General features: G+C 38.5%; 1 long non-coding RNA gene across 1 annotated transcript in view; it reads right to left on the bottom strand.

Annotated features, from left to right (window-relative positions):
- Positions 1-4,496: 4,496 nt before the first annotated feature.
- Positions 4,497-25,191, bottom strand: part of LOC134758303 (uncharacterized) — a 100,326-nt gene continuing 79,631 nt past the window's right edge. The window contains exons 3-4 of the long non-coding RNA XR_010133348.1: positions 5,642-5,738; positions 4,497-5,507 (exon numbers count right to left, since the gene is read on the bottom strand). This is a non-coding gene — a long non-coding RNA (uncharacterized lncRNA). The remainder of the gene's footprint in view (positions 5,508-5,641; positions 5,739-25,191) is intronic.

Below are 25,191 nucleotides of genomic sequence, written 5' to 3'. Positions count from 1 at the left end.
CTTCACACCAGAGAACTAAGCTCCTTGTGCTTCCAAGCCCTGATCCATGCAGACCTTTTTGCAAGTCGTCGTCACTGCCTGAAATGGATCCATCTCGACCTTCCCCTGCACTTCCATACAGCCCACTTGGTAGGCCCTTTACCATTCAAAACTCTCATCAGAAACTCATACCACCAACTAGAGTGACCAATCACTCTGGTTTGCATGAGACTGAGAGGTTTCCTGGGACTTACAATTTCAGTTCTAAAACCAGAAAAATTCCCAACAAGCCTGGATGAGTTGGCCACCCTGCTCCATCCCTCAGTTACAAAATAACTCCCTCTCTCCTCTAATGCTCCTCCACTTTTTATTTTTAATGTTACAAAGAGTGGCTCACTGCCCTGCATTTATTCACGTCTTTCCTATTACAGTGTAAACTCAGAAGACAGAGACCTTGTTTCATCTATCTTTGCAGCCCCAGGCAGGGTTTCTCCCTAGCAGCACATTAGAATCACCTGAGAAACTTTGGCAAGGGTGGGGTGGGGGGAGGCGGTGTTTTTGTTTGTTTGTTTTTTAAATACCAAGGTTCAGGTCCCCTTCCCCCAGAGATTCTGATTTAATTGATCAAAGTTGAGGCCTGGGTATGGGTTATTTTTTGATGCTTAACCAAGTGATTCTAATGTGCAGTCAAGGTTGCTAACACCTGCTCTAGGGTAATGATTCTCAGCTGGGAGTATTGTGCGCATCAGAACTACACATATCACCCTAGGCCCAAGTACCCACAGATACCAGTTTAATTCATCTGGAATGCGGTTCAGGCAGCGGTAGTTTTCAGCATCAGGTGATTTTAATTCATGGCTATAGTTAATCACTGTTTAAATATGTATGCATATATAACCAAACTAAATTCCAGGCCATCTTACCGCCCTTACCTATTGCCAGGCCTCTAAGTATTAATAAGTGCTGATCATAAACAGACTTTACTATCTAATATAACTAATTCTTTCCATGTATGGCTCAGGCCACCATAGAAGCTTGTTTTCCTCAAAAGTCTTTTCAAGCCATCTCCTTCACACCCACACCATCAAAGTACACCCTTGTCTCTCTTTAGATCCTCACTGATTACTCAGCCCTTCTCAAAGTCCTTCTCTCAATTTCTTGGATACTCCTCTCACATTCATGGTTTTATTTTTTATTTTTTTGAGACCGAGTTTCGCTCTTGTCGCCCAGGCTGGAGTGCAGTGGTGCGATCTCGGCTCACTGCAATCTCCGCCTCCCGGGTTCAAGCGATTCTCCTGCCTCAGCCTTCCTGAGTAGCGGGGATTACAGGCATGCACCACCATGCCTAGCTAATTATGTATTTTTAGTAGAGACTGGGTTTCTCCATATTGGTCAGACTGGTCTCGAACTCCCAACCTCAGATGATCCACCCGCCTTGGCCTCCTGAAATGCTGGGATTACAGGCGTGAGCCACTGCGCCCGACCTTCATGGTTTTATTTTTCTTCCTTGCCACCATGCAGCAATGGGATGAAATAAGAGTTTTTCAACTATGTTATGTCATCTTTCTGACTCTGTCCAGCTGTCCTGCACTGTTCCCTGGTGACCAAGGCAGACCACAAACGCAATGGGCTTTTTTCTCCCTCTAAATAAACTAAGCTAATTCCCCAGCTCAGGAGCTTTTCATTGTATCAGAAGGGATTCACTTGCCGAGTTTTCAACGACCTGGTTCCTTCACGACACTAAGGTACCAGCTAAAATACCACCTCATCCAAGAGGTCTCTCCTGTCCACCCAATCCAGAGTGCCTTCTTCATGTCATCATTCTCTATCCCGCCAGTCTTTTTTAAGTTCATCACATCCCTTATCATTTTCTGAAATTATCATGTTTTGTTATTTACTTCAGTTGTTATATCTAACTCCCTCTTACATAACGCAAGCTCCACCAGGAAGAATTTGCACATCTTGTTTCCTGATGTATTCATCAACAGCACTTATAACAATACCTGACCAATATTTACCAAAATGAAATAAATACCTATATATGCATAGACAGCTTAGGAACCAGTTATGTAAGCAACATCGCTGAGTCTGGAGCTACCGACTTATCCACAAAATGTAGCTACTAAGAGCATAATAATTCAGACTCCTGAATAAGCAAAATGTATGTCTGACTAGACAAAATTTATGTCAACATATTCAAAACAGTGTGATTTCACAAAAATAGTGCACCCTGACATTAATCATTGGATGGCATTCCATCTATCACTTAATTATATCATCCAGGAAACTTTATTCAGTGAGCACCACCATTAGCGTCACCTGGGAGCTTGTTAGAAATGCAAATGTGTGGGCCCTACCTCAAACCTACTGAATCAGAGTCTCTGGAGATGAGTCCCAGGAAATTGTTTCACCAGGCTCTTCTCGTGCTTCTTAGGTATACAACACTTAGAGAAGCACTGATCTAGGTCACATAAGGAAAGACTTTCAGCCCAGTCACTTCCTTTATGTTGCAAAAATTGTTAGAGTACTAGGTGGTAATGGTGAATGCAGAGATTGTTAATACATGGGAGGTGCTCAAGAAAATAGTTTGCTTTTAATTAATCAATTTTTAAAAATTTTATTTATTTATTTATTTTTAGTAGGCTTGTTTTCAGTTGGGCAGAGTTCTGACAACGTTTCTTCTGGAAGTCCAGCCCACTAAGAGAAGAGAAAAGGCTGCGTTATTTAAAGAAAGCTTACTGCCTATCTAAAAAAGAAAGAAACAGAAGAGCTGTAAAAAGGATGTTCATCTGGGGTTATTTAGGACAGGGGCAAACAGTCCTTCATACCTCAGTAGCCCCCTATACTATAGCACAGTTCAATAATTGATGTCCATAATGATGATCTTGCATTATTAAGTAAAGGCAAAATTCTTCTCCAGAGTCTCTGGTCAAGTGTGTTCAACTTCTATTTAAAAGATTTCCATTTGAAATATTTAAGTCGCTTTTTTGCAGACCCAAATAGGAAAAGCTTTGGTTATTTGAAACATTTTATTAGATAAAATTATCTTATTCTCAAGGATTCTAGAGTAATTTATATGTCTTTGTTAACATATTTCCCTTAGTGAGTAGGCATTCTTTAACAGAGGGGCTGAGTCTTATCTGACCTTAGGAACCTCATTCAGCACCTAGCTCAAGTGACTCTACACAAAAGCTCCCTAGAAGGACTTGGGCCCCAGAGGCTGATTAACTTCAAAAGCCTGCATTTTCCACTGGGAAGAGAGTGGGTCATCAGGGCCCTCTTGCATACCCTTTAAGCTTGTGCTCTTCTTGCCAGATAAGCTAAAGAGATAGCAATTCTCAAAGTCACTGGCATTTATTGAAAGCCAAAGAAATTAGTGAGCTCTGACATTTATAGCCCTTAAACATTAAAGACGTTAAAAGTAGTTTGAGTAAGGTTCAAGTCTTAAATGTAATACCATAAGAGTTGCTGTTAATTCTTCAATAATTACTCTGTTTATTATTCAACCATCAGATTTACAGTTCCAGTTCAGCCCTAACTTGAACAACACGGTCTCTCACCTTTCAAAATTTACAATTTCTGAGTGACCTAAATTATCTCCAATGGGGCATTCCTAAATGGTTCACAATTTACAGTGCTTACCGCATGTCAAGAGTTGTTACAGTTGCTTCACATGTATTAATTCATTTAATCTTCACAATAACCCAAAATAAATGAAATTTATTTTGCATGTGAAGATTCAGAAGCACGAACAGGCTAAGGACTTTACTCAAGATTCCAAAACTAGTAGGTGGCATAGCCATGATTTATCTTCAAAATCTGTGTGATTAACCATTCTGCAATGCAATCTTCCAACACAATCAGTTTCAACTGAGCAAAAGACAATAAACTCTTAATTATTCATTATGTGTGATGGAGGCCACAAAGCTCTGACTTAAGGCAAACAAGAAAGCCAGAAAACCTTTCCATCCTACCAGTATTCTCCCTTTCTCTGCTACAGCACCTGCACTCCTTGCCCTCAGTAGGACCCTGGGAATGGATGGAACTGTGATTCAAATTTATGTAAAGCCACTGCTTAAAAACTGCTTGACTTCTCTGCCACATTTGCTATTTCAAACTCCGTTCTGGCAGTCTGGTTAGCAAGGACTTTGGGAAAAGATCTTATGGTGTTGTTGGCTAATACGAGGTTTGGGAAGGATACGTTGATTTGACTTTGGTTGTGGCCTCCACTAACCTCAGTAATTGATGCCTGCCTATGTTCCTTTTGAAACTATTGTAACTTTTCATGATATACATACATAAACACATACACACATACATATGTGTACCTATATTCCATGTATCATATATTAGACACACACCTGTATACAATCTAGATACTTACACATGTATATATAAATCTGTTCAGCTATTGTCTTACTCTATAAGAGAAAGCTATGAAGGGTAATACTGGGATGAAATCAATTCAGAAAGGAGGTGGGCATTAGCTTAGTTGTATTGAAAAAAGTATAGAATACCTGTCAAGTGAGCTTGAATTCTAAACAAAATAAGGCCTCTGATGAGGACAGCAGGTTCATCCCTGAAAGAAGACATTTTTTTTTCTGGATAGGTCTTGAGCCTGAAGTTTGATGCAGGAGCAGATAGGAGCAGTCTCTTTCACCTCTTCTCGGGGAGATGCAGGGCTCTGTCGGTATGGGTGAATGAGAAAATTCTTTTGGCTTTTCAGTGAATACAGAATAAATGTCACTTTCTTTGGAAATGACCTTTCTTCTATTCTCATCTTTGTGTATAAAGTTGCTGTGTGAGAGAATCCATGCCTACGAATTTCATTTCTCAAGGTACAACAGAATCATTCCATAGACATTTTCAACATGGATGGACTAAAAAAGTATCAGAATCAGACATGAGAGTTGATTTCCTCAGTAATCTTCAAAGAATCACCATCATCATGTTCTCATCCACTGTAATTCAGTAGAGCTTTTAGATTCTTATCAGATGAGTATTTATTTGGATCCAGATATGTAGTTCATTTCTTAGAAAAGGGTTTGTCTGGAATTGTTTGGCTTTCATTAGAAAAAAAAAAATTGACAATTGACAGCATGCACTCTTCTTTGGGGACTTTTCTTGGCCCTTCTGTCCATAAAACTCAGTAGCTTAAGTGAACCCCCTTGAAATTTTAGAGATGGGCATATTCACAATGGTGTTAATGAAAAATAAAAGTGTGTATGCTGTTGTAGAATTGCTAGAAAAAATGCCAAAGTCTAACACGCAGATCTTAAATGGCCAGCATTTGTGGGAGGTGAATATTCTAGTTTGCTCAAGCTGAGAATTGCTACAAATGTGCTGCCTTCTTCCAGGACTAATAATGCCATGCCAAAAGCAATCAAGCTTTTAAAAAATCTCAGCTGTCTGGCAAATGGATGATCATTATTATAGCAAATCACTATGCACCCAAGAACAAATGAAGTTTATAGTGCAGTGTAATTCAATGGCCGGATTTCATCACCAGCTCTCCAAAGCAGTGCAATCTGTCATAAGAGAACACCAGGTAATTTCAATTGGAAGACCTAACCAAGGTCTAATTAAGTAACAACTGCAATCTCCTCCCATCCACCCACCCTCATCCCCTCCACCCCTAAACCATTCTCATCTAAGAAGTTACCTGTCCTGAATGTTCTCTCGGGAGATATTCTTCCAAAATTCTGCCCACAAATCTCATCCTTTTTGTGCCAGGCTGTACCTCAAAAGACTTATATCAGCTTTCAGATGCAAAGAGAAAAGGAGTAAAGCATAAGTAGAATTACTGAATTATGAACTTGAAAGAAGCAACTGGATCTTGTTTTCCTGAAATGAGACCATTTTAGTCCCAGTACAATGCTTAGAAAACAGCACTATGGTTATTAAATAAAGAAATAAATCAATATATAAAATGTCATTAATCTAGAATGCACTAATATAGGGTTTGTGTTAATACATAGAAGTCTCAAGCTTGGGTGTTGATCTGCACCATTTAATGATGAAAAGCCAATTGTTAATTATTTATTTCTGAGTCATACCTTGACAGCTTGTAGGTGTGAGTCATGAAGGATAAGCTATGTTATACAGCAGTATTTTAAATGCAGTATTTATATACAAATAATTATTATGCTAATTTTGCAGCATCTTGATCTACTCATTAGCGCCGATACAAAGAATCAGCATGGTGCGGTGGAAAAGCATTAAAAGGGTAATTAGAAGCCCCGGGCTCTGATCCCAGCTCCACCACTCATTAGCAGTGTCACCTTGGCCAAGTCACTTAACCCCTCTGAGTCTGTTTCCTCACCTGTAAAATGAATAGATTGAACTAGGGCATCCCAAGGGCCCGTTCCAGCCTATGACTCTATGATCTTAGTGAACGACTGAATGGCGGCACACTCCTTTTAATTCATCACGTGCACAATTCTGCCTCTTATCACAAGACTGGCTTTTGCACATGCTGTTTCCTGAGCCTGAGATGCTCTTCCCCCAACCACCGCCTCTAGTAATTAACTCTTCTGTTTCTTCAGGAAACCAGTTCCTCAAGCAATTGGCCTTCCTTGATTTCTCAAGTCAAATTTGATAAATGTCTGCACCTGAAAGGCGGCAGGGTTGGCACGTGTTAACCTGACTCTCATTACTGTGTGAATAAACTTAAAAGTAAGAAAATTGCTCCATTTCAACTTTACTTCATTTATTTAATTAGATCATTTGCAAATTACTTCAAAGGAAGATTTTTGTTTGTTTGTTTTTGGTACTAGTTTTCATGTCAGAATTGCAGTGACGTGAATTTGAACAAGGGTTTAAAAATTTTATATATATGGTGACAGTTGGGGAAGTCCTATGCCTAGTTCCAACATAAATTTGAACCTACATAGTTTATGTCTCTCATAAATACTATCATTATTTTGTTTGAATATGTATATAATTTCAGCCTTTACATTTTCCTATCACAATTTCCTTTGTACATTCATAATTATGAAGAATTGCATGCATATAAAATCTTACTGAACCAACTAAATACCAGGTCATTCTTTTTAGTTTAATCTTGTATTTCTCTTGCTTTTGAAGCATTTTATATTTTCAAGCAGTTTTCCCCAGTCATTTTCTCTGGTTTTAAACCTTTCCATTGATAATGAATTTCGATTTGAAGCACAGAAATTTCACATTTGCAGAAGTTCACTGTATGAATATATTTCATGCTATTAACTTGAGTCTCAAATCATATGTAACTAAGCACAGGCGCCCCCTGTCATCTTTGTCTTCTACCCCTTTCTTTTTCCAGAAAGAAGAAGAAATTGTGATTTATAGTAAATCCTGGCATTAAAACAATGTCTTATATGTCTCCTTTGGTGATAGTTCTGGACTTGAAGAATGACATGTAATAATAAACAGTCAGGTTTTTAAAGTGACAGTTAAGAATTTCAAGGAAGAGAAATGACATACCAAATAGCAATATTACCATCAGAAGTGTGGCTAAATAAGTTGAGTCAAATGAATCGAATTCCCGCTTTTATTTTATTATGCAAGCACATGGCTATGGATTCCAAAGCCATCTCTGCCCATTTTCTCACACAATATTAGTTTTTACCTGGTATCACTGGGGACCCTATACTTTGTGTAAATATCATAAACAATGGGTCTTTTATTTGTAATTATTTTAAACTTATCAAAACCCAAGATGCTGCCACCATGGGGTTCATGAAAATGTTTTATATATACCCATATTTCAAGTCTTCTCTCCATTTGAATTTGTGGCTTGGTGACTGTTAAGTTCTTAGAAAAACAGAAATTGGGCTGCACCCATTCTGGAGAGACTTATTTCTTTCTCTTTTTGTCTTTGACTTGTACTCTGTAGTTTCATGAACCAATATCCTTTGATGCATCAAAAAGCATTCATTTTACTTGATACTTGAGGTTATAAACAAATGAACATATGAGTTCTAAGAGAAGATATCTATCATTTGTTTTCTCCTGAATAATAAACCACCCAAAGTTATGAGTCAGGTATCATTTGGGTGGTTCTTCCAGTCTGTGTCAGATCTTATCTTTGCCTATTGACATCTGCATTCAGCTGGAGGTTTGGCTGGTGTTTGGCAGGTGGACTGGTGTGGAGCAGGAATTTGTAGGCTACAGCTCATGGACCATACATGTTTTTATGTATTTTTTTAATGTTGCAACACAATCATGCTCATTTGTTGAACAGAGTTGAGTAGTTATGACAAAGATCATATGTACTGCAAAGACGAAATTATTTATCATCTCACCCTTTACAGAAAAAGTTTGCTAATCTCTGGTCTAGGAAGTCTCAGATAGGATAATTTGTCTCTGTTCTGTGTCAGCTAGAGAGAGAAAAAGCCACAGTACACCTCTGCTTCCATCACATTTGCTAAAAGCAAGTTGCACGAACAATCTCAAATTCAAGGACTAAAGAAATCAACTTCACCTCTTAAAGGGAGAAGCAGCAGCATCACATTACAAAGTGATATGCTCATAGCGATGAGAAAAATGTGTTTCCACTCTTGCAATCTACCATAACATACTTGAAAGTATAATTATGTTGCTAATTTCTTTATGCAGTAGTACCAGTTTTTGAACTAGCAGAATGTGTATTGTTGTTTTGCATTTAGGTTCTCACTGAATTCCTTGATTTATAACTGAAGTCCTCTTCCTGCTCAGCTCCCCTCACCCTAAACAGCTAAATGTTAGTGTTCCAATTTAGAATCAGAAACAAAGACCAGATATGCCACTATGAAGTGCAGTTGACACCCTTATAAGGGAGACAGATTTCCTTGTATTCTGGTAGTGCTAATTTCCCTTACCTCTCAATGTCTAGTTATTATGATGATGTAGAATGGAGAGGGGTGGAGAAAAGAAGCCACTGAGGCAGGAAAAGATGGCATTGAAAAACAGTGAGCTTTCTTGCCGAAAGAATCAGACCAAAGTTCAAAGGAACTTTGTGCATTCTGATTCATTATCTAGCTGTTCTTTCAGTTGCCTTCAATCAGGATGGTTTCATCCCAGCAGTTCATCTGATGTGACTGTCTCATTTGGAGTGATGTGTCTTTGAGGCTCTAGCTAAACTAACTCAAGATGGAAAGCTGGCGATCTAACGGACCACTCAGAGGATGAAGGTATCTAGAAAAACTTGCTGCTGAACTCTCTTGATCCTGAACAACAGGATACTAGGCAGAATCATCTTGAAACCTACCACTATTCTGGAGCAGCTCATGTTATACCTTGTGTGAAATATGTGATCATTTCTTTGACTTGATACATGCCTCATCCATTAGTTAAAGTATGAATACCTTACCCTGTCTTTCTCTGTTTTCTCCAAATTGTAATGCAGGTCTATGAGAGTGTTGCATTTTTAAAAACCGTATTTGACAACCTTTCCAAATTCTTTGGGACTGTTAAAAATTGAATTGGGACTCACTTTCCAAGAATATGTTACTTGCAATAATACTATCATCATTCTCTGAGTGAGCCATTAGATGTGTTTACAGATCAGACGTGCAAAAGACATTTTATCATCATCATTTTTGCTGGTTTGTATTTAGAGTGCTTTTTGTAATTTCTACTTTTAGTTGTTAAGAGTCTTTCTGGTTGACTTTTTACATGTGCAAAATCAAAATGCAGAAGCAAAATTCCTGTCAATGTTGAAAAAAAGATATTTAAGAACTGTTCAAACCAAATTTATATTTTAGTCATTTGATTTTCCCCAAATGGAGAAAAAAAGCCTAATCAACAGAAGAGCTTTTTCCCAGTGGTTCATAATTCTCTTTAAGTAAGGATTCAAGAAAAACATTCTCCCAGATACACTGAGAAGAAACTCCCCGAAGACATGTTAAAGTAATGAGAGAGTGAAACATCAGAGGAGAGAGGAAGAAATAGCCACAGTGGAAAGACCCATGGTCTGAAAACAGTCAGAATTGAGATGACTGCCTTGGATAAATGCCTAATGAGCCATGGTGCCAGCTGTGGACTTCATGGACACCCTATCCGTACAACCAGTGAGAAGAGCCCTGCTGCCAGTCACATAATGGTTGTTTTGGAAACATGGATGACCAAGGGAAGAGGAGGAATAAAAAAATGCAACTTTATCCGTGGTGAAATAAAACAGCTACACATCCAACTCAGGATTTTCAAAAGTTTCCCTTTTGAAGTGATGCATTGTAAAACCTTATAAATTTGGACTCTATTGTAGGTACTTTCTCCCAGCAGTTACAATAGATTCCAAGGAAAATTTTATTGTCCTCCTAAAGTCAGAGAACTTGGTAGGAAAGAGTGATATGGCAACTCAAGTTTATCTTGCAGAAGTACGTTTTTATCCAGGTTTATTCTTGTCACAAAACCTGCTCCTTTAACATGGAGTGGGATAGGAAATTCTTGTTTTAAAAAGAACTTATCTCCTTTTTGTTTCAAGATTCTGGCTTAAGCAGAGGTCTCAGTTCAAAGCCACCTCCTCACTGGTGACCTTGACACCGCAAAGTATGCTAGCCCCATCCACCCTCATGTTGCTTTCTTCATAGATCTTGTTACTCTCTAAAATCATTTTGTTTGCTTGTTTATAATCTGTTTACCCCATAAGAATTGGAGTTTCATGAAAGCAAGGATCTATTGGAGATTGTTCAGTATTATATTCTTAGCTATTAGAACAATGCCAGACCCATAGTAGATGCTCAATAAATATTGTCAAATGAATGAATACATGGGGTAGAGCTGGAGGACACTATATTACTTAGAGCTATATGGTAAAGGAAGACATCTCTAAGAAGAGAGATTTCTGCTGAGATTGGGAGAATACAGTGGGAAACAGCCGAGACAAGGAGAGTGGGGAGCTGAGCAGTGGATGAGCTAGAGATGGAAGCAGGGAATAGGGCATGCAGGCTCCCATAAGTCCTGGCAAGGAATTTAGATTTTATTCTACGGAAAATGAGAAGGTGACTTCCATGTTTTATAGTTTTGTTTTGACTTCTATCAACAACCCTGTAATATAGTTGCATTTTTCTCAAACTGAGATAGTGGTAACTATAGCTTTAAATGGCTAAGTGGTTCAAAATCTCACAGTCAATAGGAAATATGAAAGGAATCTAAGCCTGGGTCACCCAATCCAAATGAACTGTCATTTCCCCTACTCCACGGTTCCAAGGAGCTGTGCTTTGCAATACTTTAGTTGGTCTAGTTTGGATAATTTCTTTCTCTTGAAAGCAACAAGTCTACATAATCTATGCAAAAGCTATTATTTCTTGATAGTATTTAAACATTGCAATCTTTCACTATGTCAATCCCCACTTTAGAAGGACTGCTAAGAACGTGAACTCATAGACCTAAGCTGCTAGAAAAGCCACAGAAACCTCAAGCTCCATCCTCTTCAAATCTGAAGAAACAAGGGCAAACATGAGTTCATTTCTAAAACCATGTGCAATCTTCTGGGGTTTTGTTTTGTTTTGTTTTCTGTTCACAATAAGTTTTCTGACTCTACTTTGGAGAGTGCCCTCAAGCTTTTCATCATCTCTGGAAACATAATTGACAAAGATTCTTCCTTTCTCTGTAGTAATTAGAGGGTTTCTGTTCTCTCTGCCCCAGAAGAAAACACTTTTCACCAATTTTGCCTTTACTGCTTCCGAGCAGTAAATTCTGGGAACTACATGAAGTGTGTGTAGGTGTGGCATCATCACCATTAACCTGGAGCAAATCTCTCCCCCTGACACTGATGCGCTTCCCATCTCCCCAGAGAGTGTGAATCTGTTCAGCAACACCTGCTAACAACTGAAAAAGGAGAACTGCCTCCTGAAGGGATAATCTCACACAATTTTTGATCTAATGTGGCAGCCAGAAAGAAGGCTTGCCAGGGGTCAGAAGCATTGCTATTCCCAAACTGCCAGGCACCACCCCACAAGCATCTTGTGAGGCCTGGGGGACACAGTCATATAGGAGTTGACAAGGCACTCTGGTAAAAGGGCCATTGAAGACTTTTGATGGCAGGCTGGGAGCTGGCCTTGCCCCCTCTGAAATGCGAGCTGCAGGAGAAACTTACCTCATTTAAAATACCCCTCAGAGAAAGAAATAGCAGAGTGAACTTGGCAAAGCAGTATTGAGCCAATCTTTTAAAAATGCCTATTTCTGTGGACTGGCTGCAGAGATGCCTATTCTAGGGGGTTGTCTCTCATTGCCCATTTTGGAGGAGTGGGTTCTGAGCTGTGTGTCCTGGCCCCCTGTCCTAAATATAATTTTCCAGGTGGCTATCAATAAAATTAGATGATTTGTCAGAAAGAATGCAGGCCAGGTGCAGGGTCCCCAGGATCCCAGACACAGCCTGCTGCTAATGGAATCAACTGCTTAATGAATGAGGGGCTTTACACAGACCCTGAGGTTAAAAGCCAACAGGAAGGGCTTCAACAACAACTTTATTAGGCAGATGCGCACCATGGTATTCCAGCCTAAAAAAGCCCATCTCGGATAGTTTCTTTTCTATTTAAGGATTCCAGAGAACAAAAACACATTAAAAAAAAAAACTTAATAAATTACCCCAGGATAATTTGCTTTTCAGGTGATTAAAACCACTTGGCCTGAAGTCTGTGCTTTAAAATATCCCCCAATATGTGCAAATAATAGCCTGGAAGTAGCAGCTCATCACATTTGTTAGGTAGAATTTTTTCAACGAAGGTCAATATATATACCAGGAAATTACCAGTGCCGGAGTACTTAACACAAGTTGGGAGCAAGAACTGATACACAGCCAATGTCATTACATAGTTTATGAATTTAAGAGCCAAGTTTGTTAACTTCATTTGGAAAACACAGGACTCAGTTCCAGTTTTAATTGGCACATGGCTAGTGGCTTATGTAGCCACTCCAAGCCTGCTGCAAAAATTTCTAAACAGAGAGATAAAACAGATAGTCTTACAACTTCTCCATAATTTAAAACTAAAGTCAACTTATTGCTAGACTCTTGAAAGAATTATTACTACCAATGAGGCCAGTGAGAATACAAACTATATAATAAACAAAAATGAATACACACCAGTTAACAAAGCTTTTTTAAGAACTATAAATGGATAATCAAAAATTTTGGAAACAGCAGCACAAAGAAGAAAAGCCAAAATCAACACGCAGGGAAAAAAGTAAATCCTAGATAAAATGGAAGCAGAAGAGACCTTTAAAAAAAATTAACATGCAGAAAACATCAATATACTATATCAATAAATATGAACGAGATTCTGTAAAAAAGAAATACTCACAGAATAAGTAAGAGTTCCTAGACAGTAAATGCAGAATTGCTGGAATTAAAAACTCTGTATAAGAAAGGGCAAATAGGCCAGGCGCGGTGGCTCACATCTGTAATCCCAGCACTTTGGAAGGCTGAGACAGGTGGATCACGAGGTCAAGAGATCGAGACTGTCCCGGCCAACATGGTGAAACCCCATCTCTACTAAAAATACAAAAATTAGCTGGGTGTGGTGGCATGCACTCGTAATCCCAGCTACTCAGGAGGCTGAGGCAGGAGAATTGTTTGAACCCAGGAGGCAGAGGTTTCAGTGAGCCGAGATCGTGCCACTGCACTCCAGCCCTCCAGCCTGGGCGACGGAGTGAGACTCCGTCTAAAAAAAAAAAAAGGCAAATAAAACTCAGAAATCCCCCAGAATGTACAGAAGGGAAAAACAAAGAATGCAAAAGAGAGAATCAGAAAGAGAGAGAGACAATGTGTAAGAAACAATACAGCATATAGAGAACCAGTACATACGTTCCAGTGCCTAAAATAATAGGATTCTCAATAAGACAAAAAGAATAAATTATTGAAGAAATAGCATCTAGAGACACAAAAGGATTGTGACACTAAACTTAAAGGGCCCACTGAGTGCCAGCACAGTGAATAAAAAGAAAATCACACTAAACATATTATTGTAAAATTTTAAGACCCCAAAGAAAAAAGAAAGATCCTAAAAGCTTCTAGAATGAGAAAACTGATCAGACTAGCATTTTTTCAGCAACATTGAACACTAGAAGGTAATAGAAGAGTGCCTTCAATAATCTAAGGATAAATTATTTTCAACCTAAGGTAGTATGCTGAGCCAAATCTATAAAATGTGGAAGTGAAATATTTTCAGACAAGCAAGGACTCAGAAAACACAAACAGAAAATAGGCGTGGTATAAGGTCCCAAATTCATCTTTCACGTCATTTTGATGTAGCTAGTCTATGGTCCACATGTTCAGAAATATTAGATTGTGAATCTCTTGAGGACAGATAAGATGCTGTTCCTCATGATGTAAAGCCAAATGACAATATTTAAAATTAGGAACCATGTGCATCATTTTCCTTTACAGTTCTAAATCCAAAATGTGATTTAATCCCAAGAGGAAATAATTCACCTGATTTTTTGACAGATGACTGATATGATTTGGCTCTGTGTCATCACCCAAATCTTTTCCTGAATTATAATCCCCACTTGTAGAGGGAAAGATCTGTAATCCCCATGTGTGGAGGAAGAGAGGTGATTGGATCATGGGGGTGGTTTCCCCCAGGCTCTTCTCATTTTAGTGAGTGACTTCTTATGAGATCTGATGGTTGTGTAAGTGTTTGGAAGTTCCCCCTTCATTCTTCTCTCTCCTGCTGCCTTGTGAAAAAGCTGCCTGCCTTCCCCTCATCTTCCATCATGATTGTAAGTTTCCTGAGGCCTCCACTCCATGTGCACCAGTGAGTCAATTTTTTTTTTTTTTTTGAGAGGAAGTCTTGCTCTGTCACCCAGGCTGGAGTGCAGTGGCGTGATCTCGGCTCACTGCAAGCTCTGCCTCCCAGGTTCACACCATTCTCCTGCCTCAGCCTCCCAAGTAGCTGGGACTACAGGCGCCCACCACCACGCCCGGCTAATTTTTTGTATTTTTAGTAGAGATGGGGTTTCACCGTGTTAGCCAGGATGGTCTCTATCTCCTGACCTCGTGATCCGCCTGTCTCAGCTTCCCAAAGTGCTGGGATTACAGGTGTGAGCTACAGTGCCCGGCCACCACTGAGTCAATTAAACTTCTTTTCTTTATAAATGACCCAGACTCAAGTATTTCTTTACAGCAGTGTGAAAATGGACTAATACAATGACTTAACTTAGTATGGGTTCTCCTACAAGAGCCCAAGACAAGGTTGGAGGGCAAGCGTTTATACGGGATGGCATCCCAGGAAGCTTCAATCAGCGAGTGAGGAAATAACAAAAGGAAGGGAAGGTAGTCAGGAAGGGGCATTACCAAGCAAGTTTTGCAGTGAGAAACAGGCACTTAGACCCACTGCAGACTCCTGGGAGAGAGCTTAGGCCATGTCTTGGAGTTGTCTCAACCAAGAGACTAAGAAACTGGGAAGCTTTCATTCCATCATTGAGCTATTCCCATGAGGACTACTGTCATGAATGCCAACTCCCCAGCACTTTTGCCCTGTCCCAAAGTGTGCCAAAGAAAGGCTTTATGGGTAGAATCCCAGGTGCTTGCAGTATGAAGTTACTACCCTACCCAGAGAGGTGAGTGGAGAAGAAATATGGGTAGGGACTGCCAGAATCTCTTATCTGTTTTGGAAAGGTCATTAGATGAGAAGAGAATCAACACAAAATCATAAAACAACAGAATTTAGAAAAAAATATTTAGGTAAAGAGCTCACAGGAAGAAAAATCTCTGAAAAATATTTATTATAATAACCAGAAAAATGTTTAGAGAAATGTTTTCTATTCTTGGGAGGATACATACCGTATAGTCTCTGCATAACTAAAGCAAAGAGGCATAGGAAAGAATAAACTGGTGGGACAACCTCCTCTTCCAAACAAGAGAAGGAAGAGGAAACCATGAGAAAAGAAAGTTTCAGGAGAAAGAAAGATGGAGTTCATTGTAGATTCAAATTCTACATTGAAATGAAAAATAGTACAATTGATAGAGTGGAATGCAGAATCAGTGATACAGAATAAAAATTTGAGATCTTAGAGAATGTGCAAGAAAAAGACAAAGCAATACAATTTAGTGAAAAGAAGAGAAAATTGAAATTCTAGGGACAAACTGAGATTAGCCTTTCTAGCGTTCTCCAAACTTGTTTAGCACTGGAGCTTCTCCCCTCCTACAACAGTATTATACACATGATGCAATAATAATAAAATTCGTGGTAAAAAACCAATAATAACACATTACAATGGCTCGACATTTGCCATGCGCCAACACTGTTCTAATGACTCTAGTGCACTAACTCATTTAATCCTCTATTATCTAGCTTTGGACTGGGAGAAAGGTAAGCAGCATGGGGCAAGAGAGAGAAACAGCAGCACTTAGAACAAGGCAGAAGTCAGAAACCAGGGCCACTCCAAGAACGGACCTTTCCCACTTGCATTTGTTCCTGACACCTGCTGGACTTTTCCATTGCTCTTTTGATCTCTGCCTTGCCTGTATTCCTTAAACTACCCCAGGACCCTTTCATTAAATTTCAGGTTTTGCTTAAGGTAGTTAGCTCTGAATTTCTGTTGCTAGCATCATAAAAGTCCTAACAAATACAGAATACCAGCCTAGGAAAACTACAAATTACCACTGTTGCCAAGGAAGAAAATGAAGTATTTGAAAAAGAACCAATAATCAGACTTAAAGAAAATTATTTTCTGAGCTCAAAGAGAGTGGGTTTGATGTGGACATGCCCTAAGGTGATGTCCAATGCATACACCCTTCCAAAATCTCTTCCCTGGAATGCCCTGCTGGCACAGGTGAGAACCTGTGACTCACTTCTCACCAAAAGAACATGGCAAAGATAATGGGATGCTACTCCAATGCTTACATTACAGATTATAAAGCCCTGTGTTAGCAGATGGAGAGAGATTCTCCTTGCTGGCTTAAAGACATAACTTACCATATTGCCAGAGGGACCATGGAGTCAGGCATCTTCTAGGAACTGAGGGCAGCCTCCAGCCAATAGGCAGCAAAACACAGGCATACAGCTGCAAGAAAATGAATTCTGCCCACAATCCAAATGAGCTTGGAAGCAGATTCCTCCCTAGGCAAGCATCCAGAGGAGAATGCAGCCAGGTCCCTATCCTTTGTGGAGACCCTAAGGTAGGACCCAGTCAAGCTATGCCTCGACTCCTGGACCACAGAGGCTGTGGGCAAATAATTGTGTGTTGCTTTAAGCTGCTAAGTTTATAATTTGCTATACAGCAATAGAAAAGTAATACAAGGTTGACAGTCTTATCAAGTTTTCAACAAAAAAGTGAAAGAATAAGAATATTTATCCTGGCAAAATTTTTATATTAGAGCCTAGAAGAATTTGGTATTATAACTATAAAAAACAATGTCCTACACAAACAAAACCAGGAAAAAGGAAACTGCTTATATAGTTTCAAAAACCAAATTTAGTTATTCTAAAAGAAATTAATCTCAGCTTTTATCTGAAACACTGAAAGTGTGAGGGCAGTGTGGCAACATCTACTGGGCAGGAGAAGGATTTTTCTTAGCTTTTTCTACCATGTTTTCTTTCTGCTTGAAAGCAAAGAAAAATACATTCTCAGGCATACAAGAAGTCAGAAACAATTTTATTTATATTTATATATGGGTATGTATATGGGTGTATGTGTGTATATATTTCAAGTTCCGGTTTGATGATTATATGTACATCAAGATACACTCGTATACACAAATAAATGGGCATAGAAATAGATAGATAAATGCATTAAATGTATGTAGTGGTTTCTGAATTCTTGTATTTTTATATACACATCTATCTATGCATATTCATATTTCTACATATATGTTTATCTTCAAATGTGTGTATATGTGTGTGTATTAGTCCATTTTCATGCTGCTGATAAAGACATACCCAGGACGGGAAAGAAAAAGAGGTTTAATTGGACTTACAATTCCACATGGCTGGGAAGCCTCAGAATCATGGTGGGAGGTGAAAGACACTTCTTACATGGCAGCAGCAAGAGAAAATGAGAAGAAGCAAAAGCAGAAACCGCTGATAAGCCTATCAGATCTTGTGAGACTTATTCACTATCACAAGAATAACACAGGAAAGACCAGCCCCCGTGATTCAACTCCCTCCCTCCCTGGGTCCCTCTCAAAATAAATGGGAATTCTTGGAGATAAAATTCAAGTTGAGATTTGGGTGGGGACACTGACAAACCATATCAGTGTGTATGTATTTCTGTATCAGCCAACATGCATTGAACAAAAGTTGAACAAAATTAAAACCTCAGTAGTAAGTTTTGGTATTAAAAAGGTTGTGATTTTCTTGTTAAAATAGCCATGGTCCAAAAACTAGCTTATTCACCACAATGTCCTAAACAAGAACATCAATTTATATGATACATTTGACTGAATTAGCCTCAATAATGAACCTGCGAAAGTATCGAGGCAATGGTGACATTTCACAATATTATCTGAAAAATCTAAATGAAAAGAATTTTTTTGATTCATTATCTTTCATCATAAGAATAACCTGTAATGAACAAAATAAAATAGACTTTTAAAATTTCTCACTTGTAGCATCAGATTCACAAATGCAGATAAATGTCATGTGAAAAACAAACAAATTTCAGCTACTGAAGAGCAGAGGGCAGGTAGTGAATAGAAGGAGGAAGGTAGAAGAATATACAGCCAAATTTGACTGCTTTGGTTTTGGTAATAGTACAATTAGAAAATCGTTTTTTGCTAATTCTTCAACTACCCTTTAACAAACGGGATAATATAATGCTCCTTACTAAGAAGAATAAATATGAAATTAGAAATATGAGTGTCTTTTTAAGAAATAAATCTATATACATTAAGGAAAAATCTGAAGAAATCCCAGGAACACAGTGTTAATTCAAAGGCAATACAATGTATGATTCTGACTTGACTATTTTGAACACCTTGTCAGCAGAGGATCTTGTTTGCATAGGCTAAGTAGTGCTGTACCTCTTGTTTCTTAGCTCTTGTCAACCTGCTGTTAAGAATCTAAACGACAAGAGTGATCACTAGTCATTTTTAAAATCTACTTTAAAAATAATTTCATCTAATTCTATGTCAGCGTGAATGTCATGTGTTGTAAAAAAATATTTTAGGTGATTGTATAAAATCACATTCTGAAACACAGCTATTAGTTAAATGTTTAAGAGATAAAGAAATCTTAGAATCTCTTTTATTTTTTTCTCCTTTCCTACCTTGTATACGTGTATTAGCTTAAACTATGAAAACTATGTAATTATTATATTTGAGATAGCAAATTATTCTGTGTATCTCTCTTCTACTGTGGCTCAATAAAGTACTTCCTAAAAAACTAAATATAATCCTTAACTTGTTTGACAGGATTCCTTTTCAACAGAAACATAAGTTTTATGTAAAACAGTCTAAAGGCAAAGCAAACAAACTAAAAATGAATAGACCTGTTTGTACAATTGAGCCAGTAATACACTTCTAGGAATTTATGCTAAAGAGATAATAAGAAATATAGTCAAATATTATACGCAATACTATTTTGCACAGCATTATTTATAACAAATTTGGATGCATTCTAAAAATAAAATTGAAAGTGTGGTTAAATAGATTATGGCAAATTATTGGGCAGATAAACACAACAGTTATTTACTAAAAATGCATGTGTTGAATGACTTGCCTTCTTTTTCATTATTCTACTAACTACAAGCAAATAAAATAATAATTTAATTTTTTTCTTTCTACAACAAATTTATACAGGCATTGTAGAAAGCTTACTGTATTAGTCAAGGTTCTCTAGTGAGACAGAACCAATATGAAATCGATGGATAAATGAAAAATGAGAAAAGGTTTATTTGGAAAATTAAGAAGTTTCACAATAGGCCCTCTGCAATCTGAGGACCCAGGAAAGCCAGTAGCACAGCTCAGTCCAAGTTCAAAAGCCTCAGAACCAGGGAAACTGATTGTATAACACCCACTCTGAGGCCAAAAGCCTGAGAAAGCCAGAGGCTGCTGGTGTAGGTCTTGGAGTCCAAAAGCTGGAGAGCCTAGAGTTCTGGTGTCCAACGGCAAGAGAAGATAAGTATATCCCAGGTCCCAGAGAGAGGAAATTGCCTTTTGTTCTATCCAGGCCCCCAGCTGATTGGACAGTGCCTACCAGTATTGAGGGTGGATTTTCCTGACTCAGTTAACTGACTCACAAGCCAGTCTCCTTCAGAAACACCCTCACAGACACACCCAGAAGTAATCTTTTACCAGTTCTCTAGACAACCCTTAATCCATTCAAAGTGACACCTAAAATTAAGAAGCACACTTTTAAAATGAAAAACTGTAGGAAGAAGACATAAATCACCCAAAATCTGCCACACAGTGATATCCACTATTGGCTTCCCAGCTCTATCTCATTCTCTTGTAAATAATAAATGTAGTCACTTAGTGTATTAGTCCATTTTCATACTGCTGATAAAGACATACCCGACACTGGGCAATTTACAAAAGAAAGAGGTTTAATTGGACTTACAGTTCCACATGTCTGGGCAGGCCTCACAATCATGGTGGAAGGCAAGGAGGAGCAAGTCATATCTAACGTGGATGGTAGCAGGCAAAAAAAGAGTTTTGTGCAGGTAAACTCACATTTAAAAAAAAATCCATCAGAGCTTGTGAGACTCATTCCCAATTACAAGAACAGTGCAGGAAAGACCCGCCCCCATAATTCAGTCATGTCCCACCAGGTCTCTCCCACAACAGGTGGGAGTTCAAGATGAGATTTGGATGGAGACACAGCCAAGCCGTATCATTCGGCCCTTGGGTCCTCCCAGATCTCATGACCTCACATTTCAAAACCAATCATGCATTCCCAACAGTCCCCCAAAGCCTTAACTCATTTCAGCATTAACTCAAAAGTCCACAGTCTAAAGTCTCATCCAAGACAAGACAAATCTCTTCCGCCTATGAGCCTGTAAAATCAAAAGCAAGCTAGTTACTTCTTAGATACAATGGGGGTACAGGTATTGGGTAAATACAGCCATTCCAAATGGGAGAAATTGGCCAAAACAAAGGGGCTGCAGGCCCAATGCAAGTCTGAAATCCAGCGTGGCAGTCAAATCTTAAAGCTCCAAAATTATCTCCTTTGACTCCATGTCTCACATCCAGGTCACACTGATGCAAGAGGTAGGTTCTCATAGTCTTGGGCAGCTCTGCCACTGTGGCTTTGCAGGGTACAGCCTCCCTCCCAGCTGCTTTCATGGACTGGCATTGTGTCTGAGGCTTTTCCAGGTGCACAGTGCAAGCTGTCAGCGATATACCATTCTGGGTTCTGGAGGATGGTGGCCCTCTTCTTACAGCTCCGCTAGGTGGTGCCCCAGTAGGGACTCTGTGTGGGGGCTCTGACCCCACATTTCCCTTCTGCACTGCTCTAGCAGGGCTTCTCCACGAGAGTTCCACCTCTGCAGCAAACTTCTGCCTGGGAATCCAGGCGTCTCCATACATCCTCTGAAATCTAGGCAGAGGTTCCCAAACCTCAATTCTTGACTTCTGTGCACCTGCAGGCTCAACACCATGTGGAAGCTGCCAAGGCTTAGGGCTTCCACCCTCTGAAGCAGCAGCCTGAGTTATATCTTGGCCCCTTTTAGTCACAGCTGGAGTGGCTGGGATGCAGGGCACCAAGTACCTAGATTATACACAGCATGGGGACCCATGGCCTAGCACACAAAACCACTTTTTCCTCCTAGACCTCCGTGCCTGTAATCGAAGGGGCTGCTGTGAAGATCTCTGACATGCCCTGGAGACATTTGCCTCATTGTTTTGGGATTAATATTCAGCTCTTCATTAGTTATGCAAATTTCTGCAGCTGGCTTGCATTTCTCCTCAGAAAATGGAATTTTCTTTTTTATCTCATTATCAAGCTGCAAATTTTCTGAACTTTTATGCTCTGCTTCCCTTATAAAACTGAATGCCTTTAAAAGCACTGAAGTCACCTCTTGAATGCTTTGCTGCTTAGAAATTTCTTCTGCCAGATATCCTAAATCATTCCTCTCAAGTTCAAAGTTCCACAAATCTCTAGGGCAGGAGCAAAATGCCACCAGTCTCATTGCTAAAACATAACAAGAGTCACCTTTGCCCCAGTTCCCAACAAGTTTCTTATCTCTGTCTGAGACCACCTCAGCCTGGACCTTATTGTTCATGTCTCTATCAGAATTTTGGGCAAAGCCATTCAACAAGTCTCTAGGAAGTTCCAAACTTTCCCACATTTTCCTTTCTTCTGAGGCCTCTAAACTGTTCCAACCTCTGCCTGTTACCTAGTTCTGAAGTCGCTTCCACATTTTCAGGTATCTTTTCAGCAACTCCCCACTAATTCCCGGTACCAATTTATTGTAATAGTCCATTTTCACACTGGTGATAAAGACCTACTTGAGACTGGGCAATTTACAAAAGAAAGAGGTTTAGTTGGACTTACAGTTCCACATGGCTTGGGAGGCCTCACCATCATGGCAGGAGGCAAGGAGGAGCAAGTCACATCTAACGTGAATGGCAGCAGGCCAAAAGAGTTCTGTGAAGAGAAACTCCCTTTTTTTTAAAAGCATCAGATCATCTGAGTCTCATTCACTATCACAAGAACAGTACAGGAAAGACCCACCCCCGTAATTCAATCACCTCCCATGAGGTCCCTCCCATAATATGTGGGAATTCAAGATGAGATTTGTGTGGACACAGCCAAACCATATCACTTAGCATTCTAATTTCAATTAGTATTTTACCATGTATAAATTCTAGAATGCCTAGGTCCAAATTCCAGCTAGCCCACATATGAGTTGTATGTCATTTGGCAAGTAATTAAACATTTTCACATGTTTTCTCACCATCAAAGGGGAGACAATAATAGCACTTACCAATAGTGGTCTGATACTAAGAGTTATTACATAGAGTTATTACAGGATAATTGAGATTAATTTAGCACTTATTATACATAAAGCAAACCAAATAGACCTAAAAGTAGAGAATCATTGAAGATATAAAAGACATGAAACTACTACTAAATAACTTGAACTAACTGACATTTATAGAACATGCCTCTCAACAACAGAATACACATTTTTTTAAAGTGCAAATAGACATTTCTCAGGATAGACCATATTCTGAAAAATGAAACAAATCTAAATAAATATAAATGCACTGGAATAATACAAAATGTATTCTCTGACCACAAGCAATTAACTAAAAATCAATAACAGAAAAATACAAGGAAAATCTCCAAATAGTTGAAAATGAAACAAGACACTTCTAATAACACAAAGGTCAATGAAAAATCACATTGGAAATTAGAATATATTTTGAACTGATTGAAAATGAAAATGTAACACATCAAATTTTGTAGAAATGCAGCTAAAGCAGTGCTCAAAAGGAACTGAATGCATGAAAAATTAATATTATGAAAAAAGAAAATTTTCTAATCAATGCTGTAATTTTCTACCTTAAGAAACTAGAAAAAGATAAAACAAGTTAAACTTAGAAAAGAGGAAGGAAAGAAATAATATAGATAAAAGAATATATGAATTATACATAAAAGAGAAAAACAGAAAAATCAATAAAACTGAAAGCTGTTTCTGAAAAGTTTAATGCAATTAATAAACCTCTAGCTAAATAAATAAATAATTGTTTTAAAAAGAGAGAGAATGTAATTACCAAGTTCAGGAATAAAATAAAAAACGTCACTACTGATCCTACAGCTATTAATAAGATAATAAAGGAGTACTATGACAACTGTTTGCTTATTCTACAACTTAGATGTGATGGAAAAATCCCTTGAAAGATACAAATGACCAAAGTTCATTCAAGAAGAAATAGATAACATGAATATTCCTTTATCTATTACAGAAAGTACATGTATAATTAACAGCTTTTGTACTAACACACACATAAATGGGATGGCATGAGAATCTTTAAGCCTACATGGCTTCACTGGCGAAATCTACCAAATAGTTTCCTAAAAATTGAAGGAGTGAAACACTTGACGACTCACTTTAAAAAAGTTAATATTACCCATGTTAAAAGAAAAACTTCAGCCAAATTAAAGGGAGTTTAATTGAGGAATGAATGATCCACGAATGTGGTAGCCCCCAGAATCATGGCAGATTCAGAGAGACACTAGCTCTTTATAGGCAAAAAAAAAGGGAAATGACATACAGAAATCCGAAGTGAGATACAGAAACAACTGAATTGGTTACAGCTAGGTGTTTGCCTTATTTGAACATGGTTCAAATAGTCGGTTACATTCGATTGGCCAGAACTCAGTGATTGGCACAGGTGTGGGCTACAGTTGTTTTACACCTCCACTTGTTACAGTTCACGATGTACAGAAAAACCTTTAGGCTGAAGTTAAATATGTAAGGAGGCAACTTTAGGCTAAACTTGATTAGCACCCAAATATCAAAAGCAGGTAAAATACAAGAAAAAAGCCTACAGATCAGCATATCTGTATTAGTCTGTTCTCACACTGCAATGAAGAAGCACCTGAGACTGGGTAATCTGTAAAGAAAAAACGTTTAATTAACTCACAGTTCCACATGGCTGTGGAGGCCTCAAGAAACTTACAATCATGGTGGAAGGCACTTCTTCACAGGGCAGCAGGAGAGAGAATGAGAGCTGAGCAAAGAGGGAAGCCCCTTATAAAACTATCACTCCCCTTATAAGACCATTATCCCATGATTCAATTACCTCCCACTGGGTCCCCCCTGTGTCATGTGGGGATTATGGGAACTACAATTCAAGATGAGATTTGGGTGGGGACACAGCCAAACCATATCAATACGTTGTGAACATAAACACACAAATCATTACCAAAAAATAAGCAAATTCACTCCAATGATACATTAAAAAGACACTACATCATGAACAAGTTGTGTTTATGATAGGAATGTAAGATTGGTTCAACATTCGAAAATTAGTCAATATAATCCATTACATCAACAAGTAAAAAAAGAAAAACCATATGATAATCTTAAAAATGCAGAAAAAGTAGTTGACAAAAAATTAACATTCATCATGAAAAAACTCACAGGGATCTCAGAATGCAGAGGAATTTACTTTTCATGATAAAGAGCATATGCACAAAAATTACACATAACATTCTGCCTAATGGTGAAAGACTTAAAGAATTAATTAAATATTTAAAGAATTGTTATTAAACTATTGTCACTTGTAGACAATGATATAATGTATATTGAAAATACTAAGAAATTTTGAACTTATTAATATTAATATTTGAGTTTGGGAGA

The sequence above is a fragment of the Gorilla gorilla genome, chromosome 3, assembly GCF_029281585.2.
Source record: "Gorilla gorilla gorilla isolate KB3781 chromosome 3, NHGRI_mGorGor1-v2.1_pri, whole genome shotgun sequence".
NCBI classification, from domain to species: domain Eukaryota; kingdom Metazoa; phylum Chordata; class Mammalia; order Primates; family Hominidae; genus Gorilla; species Gorilla gorilla.
The sequence above is the reverse complement of the archived record's forward strand: the minus strand, read 5'-3'. Positions and strand labels throughout refer to the sequence as shown.